Raw genomic sequence first — 13,455 nt, forward strand, 5'->3', positions numbered from 1 at the left:
TGTCGCGCCATGTGGGTCACCTCCCTGGGCTGGGATCCAACTCGAGCTGCAATGGCTGCCATAACTTCACAGTGCTGTGCTTTAACCTGTTTCTCCACCAGGGAAGGCCTTGGGAGAACTTTTCAAACTGTCACAAGTTTGAGTTTATATAGATAAGAAACACTTGAGTCATCGATGCCCAAAAATATATAATCTTTCTGGAGAAGGCCTGATCTTTTAATTTCTAAAGTTATTTGACCTAAAGTTATGTTGATGTTACATATGCACAGAGAAGGGTCAATATTGGGGTCTAACCACTTTTCTGGATTCTAAAGAATGTGCTTTTGAGTGACAAGGCTGGGTACCTTTGTCTAAATTTTTATCTGATTCCTTGGTTGTTAGTGTTGGTCGAAAGACTGGTTTATCTGCAGACAGCAGATTTTTACATAGCTGCTTTCCAGAGCAGGGTTGGGCCTGTGGAGATGTCAAGTGTATGCAGGCAACTTTGCTCTCTTATCTGCTAGACTAGGAAGGAGTGTGGAGGGGATGGATGGCAAGAGAGTCACAGAATTAAAGGAGTTGGCCAGGCCTAAGTGCAGTGACTGAAATGACAGTGAGCCCAGAGGAAGAGGAAAGGGCTGGTACCCTCGGGGTTGAATGGAGGAGGTGAGCTAGCTAAAGCATGGTCCCCATGGGCAAATTTGAATGTGTCCTGTGTCAGGGTGTCCTTTAATAATAGAGTGAAAACTTAGTCTGTGCATTTTGTTCAGCTGAACAATGCTAGGAGACAGAAAATAGATAAGGGAAACTGATAGAGTTGCCATGGGAACCTTACCCAGAGGTCCACAGGACCAATAAGGGGCTATGGGGAATTCCCAGGAATGAGGGAACAGGACAAACAGAACCAGGCAGGACACTGCCTCTACAGAAGGCCCACTGAAAGCTGGTGTCCCAGCAGATTGCTACGGTACAGAGATGGACTCCCCAGTCATGAAAAAGAGTCTCAAACCTTCCTTACAAGGTATTTCAATAAACCCACCTTTTTTGTTCTCCACGCTTTCACCCCTATACCTCTGGCCTAATACTAGACCACCACATCCTGCATTATAGGTGTCAATGATGCTAGACTAAGATAGACCAATCTGAAGCCTAGAATGTGTCTTATAATGTGGTTTTAGATTTTATTTCTGCTTGATCTGTCCCATCCGCTTTAAAAATGGAACACAGCATGACAGTTCTGGCTATTTCGGTTCTGGTTAATCAAGATTTTGGTGCACTAAGATTTTGTCTAATTAAAATTAGTTATAATTCTAGGGTATTTAACAATGCCATTAGGCAGCTCCACTGTTGCAAATGGGGAATGGAATCGATTGTGTGTGACAACAACATGCTCAGTTCATCATTGTGACTCTCATGGAGTTAGCAAGAAGTTCTCATGGCAGAAGAACTGATGATGGAGCTGGTTGCACAGCATCTCCAGCCTCCTCCCTGGGTTCTGGGGGACTGAGGTTAACACTTCAGAAATCAAGGGAATAATGATAGACAGAGTGAAGCAGCTTGAGTCCTTCCATCAGCAATAGGTCCATGTCCTCGTCCTGAGTTCCATCACATCAGTACACCCTTCACTCTCACTTACTTATGCAAAACACTTTTTCCCTAGCTGGGAAGATGTTTTTATATACAGATTTCTTTTTAGACAACTCCCCTCTATTGTCATAGATATCCCCTCTCATCTATTCTTGAGTTATTCTTGGGACTAATGTGGAAGAGATATCAGAAATGACCTTCTCCTGGTGGAGGCCTCTGATGGGCTCCTCTTCGATAAGTTCAGAGATGGAAACTGGCACATTTATAGATGAAATTTCTATTTTATCAATAATTCTCTGGCTAATGTTTTAAGCTAGTATTTGTAACACTGGCGAAGAGCTTTGGGATAAATGGGTTTTAATAAAGAAAAAGCAGTTTTAGAGTGCTGTGTTGTGAGAGGCCCGTCAAATAAGGAATGCAGAGGACACCAACAAGTGGCAGAGCAGGCAAGTCAGCCATGGAGAAGTGGGCGAGCACTCAGCAGTGGCAGCTGGTCCCCCCAGGCCTGGAGTCTGGCAGCATGTCTGCCACGGCTTCTGTCACTTGATGTCCATGCACAAGCCTGCTCCCTGTGCCTTCCTTTCTGAAGGTGTCGATGGGCCCACCCTGTAGCCAGAGAAGGTCAGTGGCCTCCCCCCTCCCTCTGCCTCGCCTTCCCTGTTTATCTCCCACCTCTTAGCAGTGGGTTATTCTCCTATTGTAAGTTTGACAAAGTAGAACTTTCGTTCTGCATCACGATGATGATGGGGATTGCCTGTGGTCCTGGAGTCTGTGTGAATAGCATGTTAGGGGCCAGGTAGGTAATTCCCTTCCTGCTGCAGGCCCAGCAGCATGCCCCAGGTAGTAGAAAAGATGAATTTCCAGTGTGAAGCCACTCTTTCCTTACATGACATTTTTTCCTTTAAATTCACGCCCTACTTAAAGTTTATACTAATGCCCTTTATTTCATAAAGTTTATAAGTGCCATTGTTTTCGGTAGAAGTAGCCCATGCCTCCCACTTGCTCAGATGTGCCCTGTGTTCTGTGGTGGCAGCTGCAGGTGACTGCTTCTACCATTGCTAATTTTATTGGTGGACATTTCACATTTGCTGGTCACTGGACTGGCACTCACTCTGGCTGCTGTAAGGGTGTTGTTTGGGGATCCCTGGTTGAGTTTTGCTGACCCCTGGGAAAGTCCTGTCATTTGGGAACTCTGTATTGTGTGTCAGTTCCTAGCAGGAAGTGTGGGACACATTAACATCACTACTGCAGGGTCTGATAAAGGGCTGTTTACAAAGACATGGCAGAGAAAGTAGAGTATCCCAGAAGTGTCCATACCTGGTGAGAGAATGAGGGAAGTCATTTTCATGGACCCATGGAGAGGACCACCTTGAAAAGAGCTTTAACCTTTGAGGGCCAAAGAGAGAACAAGATGACCCTGCAGGAGAATCAGATCTAATCTCACCCTCCTGCCCATAACCTACCAGGGATCTCACTGGTACAATAGCTCTGGAAACCTGTTGATGAGGCCCCTCCTAGTTGGCCTCCTGTGCTGAGAAAATATCTAGCAGGAATCACCCACATACCATGTCTCTTTTCTTGTAGGGTCTCCTCGTCCACAATTTTCTCTCTGAAATCTGGTCAGCTATGTCACGGTTACATGCATTATGGGCAGACACTATAAAGCAGTGCCTGATGTGTTTGCTGTGCTTGAGTGTCTTCACTTATGAAAGCAATAGAGCAAATATTAACAGTGAAAATTGAGCATATAAGTGTGTTGAAGCCCTTGCATTGGGAATAACACAGAAAACATTCTAGTTTAAAAAAATAAAAAATTGTAATCCAATTGGGAGAAATCATTGATACATGAGTGAAGGTCAGACATAGTTTTGTGGCTTCATTTTTGTCTTATCTTTTAGTGCAAGTAAAACCATCTCCAACATATTTTTACATGTTTTACTGGTCATTACAACTATAGGTTGCCTATAAACATAAGAAATCACAAAAACAAGAATATTCTATGAGAGTTTGGCAAGATGATGACAGAAGTCTGTCATCTGGAGTGAAGTCTCCAGACTCACCTCCTCCACATATTTACCACCAAATTACACCTACACAGAAACAGCAACCCCTGAAAGATAAACAGATGACTAACATACATCAATAGTGATTGGCAGGGCAGAAAAGGGCAGAGAAAACTGCAATTAAACTGTTTAGAGTGAGAACAGGTGCAGTACAAGCCATGAGATGGAAGGGTAACTGCCATGGGGAGCTTTGGCTGTGGTCAGCTCAAGGGCACATGTCCATATCAAAACCAGGGGCTGCCCTGAGAAGAGGGTGCACAGAGTTGGCATGCAGTAGAGGTTGGACCTCGGAAAAATTACAGGACTAATGGTGAACAGTGGTGATGACCAGCTTGAACCAGTGGCTTCCAAATGAGAATATTTGCAGCCTGAAGCCTGTGAAGCCAGATTGGATCATCTGTGTCTCCCCAAGGAGGAGGCTGTTATTTGCAGCCTGGAGCAGTGATGTGCAAAACATGCACCTTACCCCCACCCAAGGCCAAAGCACAGACAATAACGGAATGCTCTCATTAGCTAGAATTTGAGGCATCTGCATGTTAACAAGAGAGAACGTGCCCCAGGGCAAATCTCCATACTCAAAAAGCAAAGAGCAATTCCTGGCTTGTAATATGGTGTTAACTCAGTCTTGACCCAGCACTACAGCTATGGTTCAAAGACAGCCTGGAGGGTGAGGCTGGGATGAGGCTATTCATGATACATTGGCCAGGAGTTAATGCTGGGGAGGCCATCACTGTAGAACCCCAACAAAAAAAATAGGCATCTGCAGCACTTGGGAAACCTGAACCCTGATGCTCAATGGAGGTGACCTTGTGTGTCCTCCTGTCCCAGTTTTTACCTGTTATCCTCTACTGACACCAGTCTTGGGCATCTAAACAGATGCAAAGGTATCAGTCTATGAAATGGTAGACACCTAAAGATCAAGGGTAACAAAAACTGAGCATCATACCCAGATACTTATAGGAGAGATACTGCAAATAAAAAGCTTTCATGAGGTCAAAGAAAATAATAAAGATTAGAAAGATATCCTACTAAATGGGAGGACAAACTAACAAGGAGTTAAAGTCTAAAATATACAAAAAAACTCAACAATAACCCCCCCCAACTCAATTAATAATTAGCTTATAAGTGGAGAATGGATCTGAACAGCGATTCATCAATAAATATATCCAGAAGGGCTATTAGACATGGAAAAATGTGCATCATTGCTTTTAACACTGGAGATGCAGGTCAAAACCACAATGAGATATTACCTCATGAGAATGACATGATAGAAAGACCCCTAACAAATTCTGGAGAGGATGTGGAGGCAGAGGAAGACTAATGCATTATTGGTAGGACTGTAAACTAGTATAGTCATCTTAGAAAGTCATCTGGATTTACCTGAAAAAACTAAAAATGAAAATATCATCAGACCTAGCAATTCCTCTTTGGGGCATCTATTGAAAGAACATAACACCAGGGACTAAAAAAAAAGTTGAATAGTCTACAAGGTATGTTGCCACATGATTTAAAATAGTCAGGACAAGGAAACAATCTAAATGCCCACAGACAGAGCATTACAGGAAGAGGATGTGCTACAGCTAGACAATGAATACTAGTTAGCCATATGGAAAGATAAAATGCTGCCATTGATGGGACAATGGAAAGAGTTGAAGATGTGTAGTAAGCAAATCAGAATTACAGAGACAAATATTAGCAAGATACATAGCAGACTATGCCACAAGACAAAATAGTTATAAAAACTAGAGGACACTAGTAGATGAACTAGTCAGAGTTCTGAGGTTAAGGATGGGGGAAAAGGGTCAAAGGAGTACAGGAGGTGGTGGCAGGGAAAAAGTCAAAAATAATAATAAAAATGTTTTCTGAGAATCAGTAACATGAAATTAAAAAAGAATATTGTGCATATGTCATTATTTGTAAACCGTGTGCTACAGATCCTTCATTAATATCTGCAGTAAGAGTGAGCACATATACGCATGACTTTTCTTGCTCCTGAGAAGACTATGAAATCTTTACTGGTCTGTCCTGATCCCAGGGGGTTTGTGTTGAGATGATTGTGTCCTTGCTTTGGTCAGCCTTCACTGTTTATATCAAATTCTTAACAGTTTTTATACCTGCAATTACACAAAGTTCAGATATCATTATGTGCAATTTGGTTTCTAAGGAGATTAACTTTATGATGCAGACAGATTTGCATAGATTTTCAGTGATTGCATTGAACTATTAATTGTCCTTTACAGATGCTCCATGTGGTCTTTCCTGAGCATGTGACAGCCAAGGGTGTGTCCTGTCCCTGGGAGGTTAGAACCTGGTGTGATCCTCTGAGGGTCATGGCAGAATCCTAAGTACTATCAGAAAAGCCAGGAATGCTGAAATGACATACCCATGGAATTAATAAGCTTGACAGAGGCTGACACAGCAAAGCCTTCCATTTATATGTAAAAGCTAATGCTAACATCACTCTCACTTACTTCAATAGAAAGTATTTCTTTTCTTTTGAATGTGCAATTAACCTAAAGCCTGCTTGTAAGATCATTTTGTTTTTTGAAACCTCAGATCAAGGCCCTTCTGCATTTAGGCAGGTGACAGATGTCCCTTATCTACAGGTAACCCCTTCCCTCTGTCCCCAGCCCCCAAGCCCAGAGCTACAGGCAGATGAGATTTGGTCTCCACTGTCAATGCCACTGCTAAGTGCGACCGGTGTTTCTCTCTGCTGTAACAGAGGTCTTTTGCAAGAAGTATTTTCTGGGGCTGATAATGAATAATTCTCAGTGAACAAGTGTTTTTGCCTCAAAGTGCCTCCATGATAGGTCAGTAACAGCCACTGACCTTTTCATAATTTAGTTATTTTTTTCCCCAATCATTTAAAATTAAAGCAAGAATCTGAACTCTCCAGTCTACCCCTAGAAGCCCCTGTGGGAATAGAGATGGGACTCACAGCTTTTCCAGCAGCTGCTGGTTACTTGGTTGAACCTAGGTTTTAAGCAGTAATGAGACCCTTGAGAGGGAAAGAATCTAGGAGCCTCAGCATGAAGCTGAGACTAAACCTTTATTTTTTTCAAGTGAGAAAGCAATAATAACATGTCTTTAGGCTTTCCTATCGCCAAAGCTAAATCCTTCTTTCTGCCCCCACCCCCTGCCCATGAAGGGAAGACAATTTCCCAAAGCCTGTACACCCAGGTATACGCTCCTGAATGAGGAGCTTGAGGCCCAGAGCTTGTGCTACCCCCTGGAAGTTTCATATTTGAAGACTGTGAAGAATTGCCCATGCCCTACTCTTCGGCATCCATTCCTCACCCCCCCTTGCTTGGTATGGAACTTCCTCTGCTCAGCACACATCTGTGCTTATCAGGTAGGTGAGAACTTTCTGCAGCAGGAGCTGGAGAGCGAAAGGCAGGCTTGTAGCTTGCACCTCAATGGTCAGATTTCTGCAGACCTTTGCATTGCCTGGGCTGGGGGAACATCACATCCCAGGCTCAGTATGGTTGGATGGTCAAGTCACTTCTGCAAATCCCAATACCAGTGTCCAGGTTGTCACTGTGCAGGAGAATCCCTCCAGCCAGTGATGAGGGCTGGAGGGGGTCATTATTCAGGAGTTTTTGTTGAAGCTGCTTATAAAGGAGCCCCAAGTAACACACAAGGATGTGCTGGTCACAGTGGGTTTATTGGCTGCCCAAGATAATCCCTGAGTCATCGGGGTGGTTGAGAGAAAGCTGTGCTATGGGTGAAAGTCCCCGCAGGGCACTGGGCCATGCCAGCCTCCCTAAGGCATTGACCCATGAGTCTGGTACTGTGCTCAGTGAGACATAGGGGAAGGAAGCGACAGGCATTCTGATCATTTTTGGTTTTCCTTGGGACAGGGACCCTTTCATCAAGGTCCCATCAGTGGAGACACAAATTCCCCATTAACTCTCCACCATCCACTGGGGCTTTCAGCATGTAATTAAAGAAAAAATAAACATCACTGGAGACATTACTGGACCTGACACTTGGTGCTTGGCTGCAGAAGCTGTAAACATGATGGATGATCCATATTGGATTATTATGAAAGATGAACCAGCAGATGAATTTCAACAAAATCTAAAATATCATCAGCAAGCACCATCAGCTTAATGGCTCATAAACCAGCTGCTTAATTGCCATGACACAAAAGGTCTGGAAGGATTGCCAGGCCCTCCTCCAACAGAGGTCAGCCCGAGAATATGAATTTCTTTGGAAGCTTATGGTTCTTTCTTTTTCATATTTTCTGCCCATGCTCTGGAACATTCTGGGCCTGCTTTCTGCACAAAATGCCTTTGTCCTGGGTAAAGACAAAATGATTGCGTATTTGGGAACTAAGTGTGGAGGACCAGTGGCCTCATAGCTATGCCCTAGGCTCAGCTCTGTCACCCAGAGCTTGGGGTCTCACAAGGTGGGGCTGCCCACGTGTCCTTCCTTCAGGCTTTTCTGGAGACTCCTGCACGCTCAGTTCTATTTATGTTCATATCTCACCTTGACAGGCAGCCTGGAAGTGTGATGGGCCGGCAGGGTCTGTGGGGCAGGAGGCCCTCTCTGGCTAGTACAGATCTTGGCTTCCCAGACTCCATCCCATGGGCAGCCAGATGCTAAACTGTATCACACTATTGATTTTCCTGCCATAGACAAGCTAAAGAAGGTGGGACCTCAGGTTAACAGAGCATCAGAGTTGGACCTGGTCAGGGTGGTGGACTTAATCTCAGATGGGTGCCAGATTCCCCCAAACCTGAAGGTCAGAGTCATTGGTTATCCTTAGACAGCAGCCTAGGGCCTGGGGGCCAGAAAAGGGGGCACACAGAGGAAGCCGAGGTAGGCTATTAGGTATCATGTGTAGGAGAAATGCTTCAGGCTGCAGATGTGGCCAGTGCATCAGCGTCTCTGTGATTAGGTTCAGTGGCCACAATAAGACAGAGTATGTCTTCTTCAGGCTCGGGGATGCTTTCAGTCCACTGCTCTAGGGTGGGGCTTGGGGAGTCTGACAGGGATGGAAGGTGGAGTCGGCCTGTGGGCCTAGCAGCGGGAGGCCTGGGGTGGGGGCAGAGGCCCTGCAGAGGAGCTGGATGCAAGACCAGTGGGGCCTAAGGAACACAAACAAAAACAGGAAAGTGTGGTGAGCAGGAGGCCAAGTGAGAGGCGGCTCAGGAAGGAGCAGGATCTGCGTGGTGGGCACCTTTGGACAGGCCAAATTAAAAGGCGGCCCCCGGCGGCTTGGCGTGGGTGCTGCGTGGGGCGGTGGCCCACCGGGTGGCCTTTTGCCCTCTGAGCCTGTGTTTTTAAACTGAGACTGTGGGACTCCTGCGGGGCCTGAGTCCCATGATGTCAGGCACAGCTCTCCCCCTCCTGGCCTGACCCTGGCAACAGAGCTGTACTGTGCTACTCGGCGGGTTGGGACAAGTCAGCCTAAATGGTTTGTTTCCCTTTTCTTTCAAAATATGAATTTTAGTGGGAAAGTTTTGATCATCAGAGCTGCTCACTTCCAGCAGACTTTTCAGTTCTGAACAGAACTTCTTTGTGGAGCGTGTGTGTTTGGGGGGGGCATTCAACCTGGTCTGTTTCTGATGCCACTTTTCCTTCCAAATTGGGACATCCAAGGACCTTTACAGAATGCAGATGAGATAAATAGACTTGAGGGATCCATGTGAAAAGACATAAAGGCAGAGAAATGGTTCTGTGGTATCTGCAGATGAAGTTTTTCTCCCAGAATCCCGTTTGCTTGCCAGAGGTGGCCACATTGGCCTGTGGGCTTCGAGCTACCAAAGCAGAAGAGACCGGAGGACTCTCGTAAGGGTGGGATGAAAGTGACACAGTTAGAGACTAGGCGTGGTGCTGAGGCTTGAGGATTGTCACCCGGGGGAGGACTGGGCAACACCTGTGGTTCCCTGGCACTACCACCAACGCCACTGAGCGGAGTCTGGGAGCCCACATGTTCCCAGGTAAAAGCAGCCAGGCACAAACCTGGTGAGAACAAGTGGAGAGACACAAGCACACAGATCTCCTTCACCTTTTTTCTTGACTCTTCCTTTGTCAGCAGAGATGTGATGCAAACGCTCAAGGTTATGATTCTGGGCAAGAATCATGGGCACAGTTATTCCATGTGGATGACCAAGAACAGTTAATAACTGCATCAGACAGAAGGATCGAGAGACCCACAGGGGGTGCTGGCCCCTCCCGGCTGTCTCTAGGGTTCTTCCAGTGGTGTAGGTGCTGTTTTCAATCAGGTCCTCTACTGAAGCAGGACGTTGCCCAAATCTGTTAGATTCTGCTACTTTCCCAGCCTGCTGCTTGGGGGAGTATGTCGCTTGGATTCTGCTGCTTCCTGGAGCAGAAAGTTCCTTCCATGTGCTGCTGGCCCACAATAGTAGCTATGGCTACCCTGACCCCCTTCCTAAACAATAAAGAATGCTTATACTATGAGGGATAGGTTGACAAGTTTCCTCATACAAGCTGGATGAAATCTTACCATAATCTTACTGTAATTCGGGGCTCAGTTTTTTGGGACTGATCCCACTGAACCTGCCAGTGTGCTAATTAAATCTCTCTCTCCACTCCTCTGAGTGCCGTCTGATTTCTCTGGGAAATTGCCATAACTCTGTAAGAGGCAGAGAGACAGCAGCATTGGCTCTTGGGGTACAGCATCTTCAGATCTGCTGTCTCTTGCTCACTCAAGTTCATACAAGCCTGGGAAGCAAGTCTCCACTGCAGTGGAGACCAACCAAGACCCAAGGATCCAGGAATGTGTTCACTCAGCCAATCAGACTCCACCGTATCACAGAGACAGGGGAGAGTTCACCCAGCAGGGCCCATTCAAGCCTTCAGACAGAAGAGGGGCTGCTTTTGGCATAGGGAGAAATCAGCAAGTTGCTGCCAGCGAAGGTCACATCCTGCTGTTCTAAGGAAGTGGGTTTTCTTTTTTTGGATTTATTTTATGCATACAGAACTGGGGTACAAGCCAGAGGTGCAGGGGGTGAGAGGATTCACCAGAGAAAATGGGGAGCAGAACAGGCAGATCTATTGAAATATACTGCTGAGGGGAGCAGCAGGCAAGACAGGAGAGGTCTGCCTTGCCATGTGGGTCAGCTCCCTGGCTGGGGATTGAACTTGTAAAGTGGCTGTGGCTAGCTTCATAGTGCTGCACTTTAGCCTGTTGCACCACCAGGGAGGGCCCAAAGGTGGGCTTTCTGCTCAAAGCTTGGGCTTTCTAGGCCTAAGAGGTCCTGTGTCCCATTCACAGATGACACAACACTGATTCCAGGGAAAGACACCTGAAGAAGTGGTCTCCATGCAAAAGAAGAAGCTGTCCCTTGAGCCTCACTTTCACACATATCCTAATGGATCCTCAGGTGAGTTTCCTGGCCCTGGCAGATTTGGGGTGGCATCTCAGCATCAGATCCAGTTGTGCATTGTCGTTTCCCTAGAGCCCACAGGGTGAGATGACACTGGGAAGCTGCTGGAAAAGCCGCCGATGAGTAACATTTTATTCAGTGAAATAAAAATAAACCCCCCTGGTCCCTGTTTACCAGGAGATAAAGAAATCATAGTTATCAAAAGCAGCAGAGTGTTCATTAAACTTCATATAAAGTATATATTTAGTGTGTCTAAATGTTCCCTGATGGAAGCATTTTCAAGGGCATTTCTCTCAGCAACTGCTTTTGTTGGCCAGCCACACAAGAAGCTAACATTTACCTTCCGTAAAGGCCAAGAGGGACATGTCCACACGAAGACTGGAGGAAGAAGCACTTGTTAGGCAAGAATGGGGAGCATGCTGCCTAGACCATCACGGTGGACCCCAAGACGTGATCTAATCTGCACAGTTGCATCACAATGCCTGCGAGAGTGGGGCCTGGGTGGCGCCCCTCACCTGTCACCCCAACACCTGGTTTCATCTGCTCTTCGCTTTTAGGAAGGCAAATTCTAGGATCTCAGGGAGCCAATCTCACAGCCGTGGCCCAGACATTCAGACGTCACTGCACAACCACCTGACTCCTCGTGGAGGACCGGACCCAGAGGTCAAGCGCTCTCATACACACTCTGGGGACAGGCTGGTCTCCACAGGGACCAGCTCTGTGCACAGGCTGAATGTGTCTGGGCCAGCAGCTTCCCTGTGTCATCTCACCCTGTGTGCTCTAGGGAAACGGACAATGCACAACTGGATCTGATGCTTCTGTGCCTGCCTTTCACGCTGCCCTGGGTCCATGGTGTGATAGCAGGGCCTGGGTCTCTGGAGGAAAATGGTCTGTTCTATGATCATAAATTGAGTGATGGTATCTCAATGTAACCATCTGATTAAGATAATTCACTTGAATAGCAGATTTTCTTAGAGGAAACTATATTCCCCTCTTGGTGAGAGTATAAGGGTTTCCAAGCTTTGCGGCCAGTTGCAGAGAACTCAGCTCTGGAGCTGGGTGGTGGTCTTCCGGAACGTCGACCTATGAAGGGACAGTCTCCTCTGTCCCCAGACAGAATCTGCTTTTCTAAGGAGCTGGAGGGGGTTTCAAGTGCCTTTATGACCCTCATCTCTGCTCACCCTCTCACAGGACAGAGGTGTCAGTTGGAGACGACTCTTTAGCTGCCTCTCCCTAACTGAGCTACTTGGCAGAACAACCAAGACAGAGGGATGCCACCCCCTGCTGCCCTATCTCAGGGCATTACAGTGACAGTGAAGACCCCTGAGGACAACTTGGAGCTCTTGCTCACATCCGAGGTCCACGGGGCTCTGTGCACAGGTTGAATGTGTCTGGTCCAGTGGATGGTTATTTGTGGCGGTTCAGTGCTGGCATCACAGTTCAGGCTGCTGATAAACACCTGTGTGGGAAATGGGCTTGCTTTGTTTGGTTGCTTAGGACTATATCTTACAATTTAAAAATGAACTTCCCATGGTGCTAACAATCTTCCCCACCAGGCGTGTATTTCCCTCTAATCAGCAGCCATATATTATTACAGTCCTCCCACAGGCAGTGGGCACTGCCAGGCTTGCGCTCCTACGAGAACTTCAGGAAGAGGATGAAAGACACAGAGATAGACTTGACTTTCTTGCTTCCTGAGTGTGCTTGTCTGAGCTTTCTCACTTCTAGGCATAGTTTGTCCTCACTGTGACCAGGCCTGTGGAGAGAGTGGACCTACATGAAACCGCATCACCTGTGTCCCGCATCACTGAGGACAGAGATGGCTTCTCCGGATTTGCATGACATGACTGGCCACCTTCCCATGTGTTTGGCAGTGACTCCCTGCAGGAAGAGGAGCGGGCCACCCCCATGAAGGTGGCTGCAGGCTTGGTGGACGAGGCCTTGCCGAGAAGTGGGCATCTGAGCGATTGGTTGGTTAAAGGAGCAGAGACCTTTCTTGGGCTGGCTCTGGGCTAGAAGTGAGAGGGTAGGTGACACTTCAAGACTCTCCTAGTTTTTGCAGCTGTTGACCGAGCCCTGACTGGGCTGGCTGCCACAGAGCCTGGCTGGGGACCCTAGTCTGCTCTGGCTGGCCTTTGAAAGTAGCACATTCTTCATCTTAAGGGGCCATGCCAGCTGGCCATCCCAAATCGGAAACCCATTGGAGAGCGTGCTCCTGGGGGGGGGGGAGCGGGGGGGAGTGTCAGTGCTGTGTCCAGTCTGTCAGAAGAGTTGGAACCTGCCAAAGTCCAGTGTCCTAAGGGGGTCTCTGGGCACCACCAAGATTAGGGGATGAGGGAAGGCATGGTGGGTGATTCTGGGTCCTTCACTCCTTACAGCTCCCACAGCAGTTCAGTCTTAATGTTTTATCCACTTTTACTTACACGCCCTCATATTAAAAAAAAAAAAAGCGGTGTATAAAATCATTG

Source organism: Condylura cristata, unplaced genomic scaffold, assembly GCF_000260355.1.
Source record: "Condylura cristata isolate star-nosed mole 26May11 unplaced genomic scaffold, ConCri1.0 scaffold00024, whole genome shotgun sequence".
Taxonomy (NCBI): domain Eukaryota; kingdom Metazoa; phylum Chordata; class Mammalia; order Eulipotyphla; family Talpidae; genus Condylura; species Condylura cristata.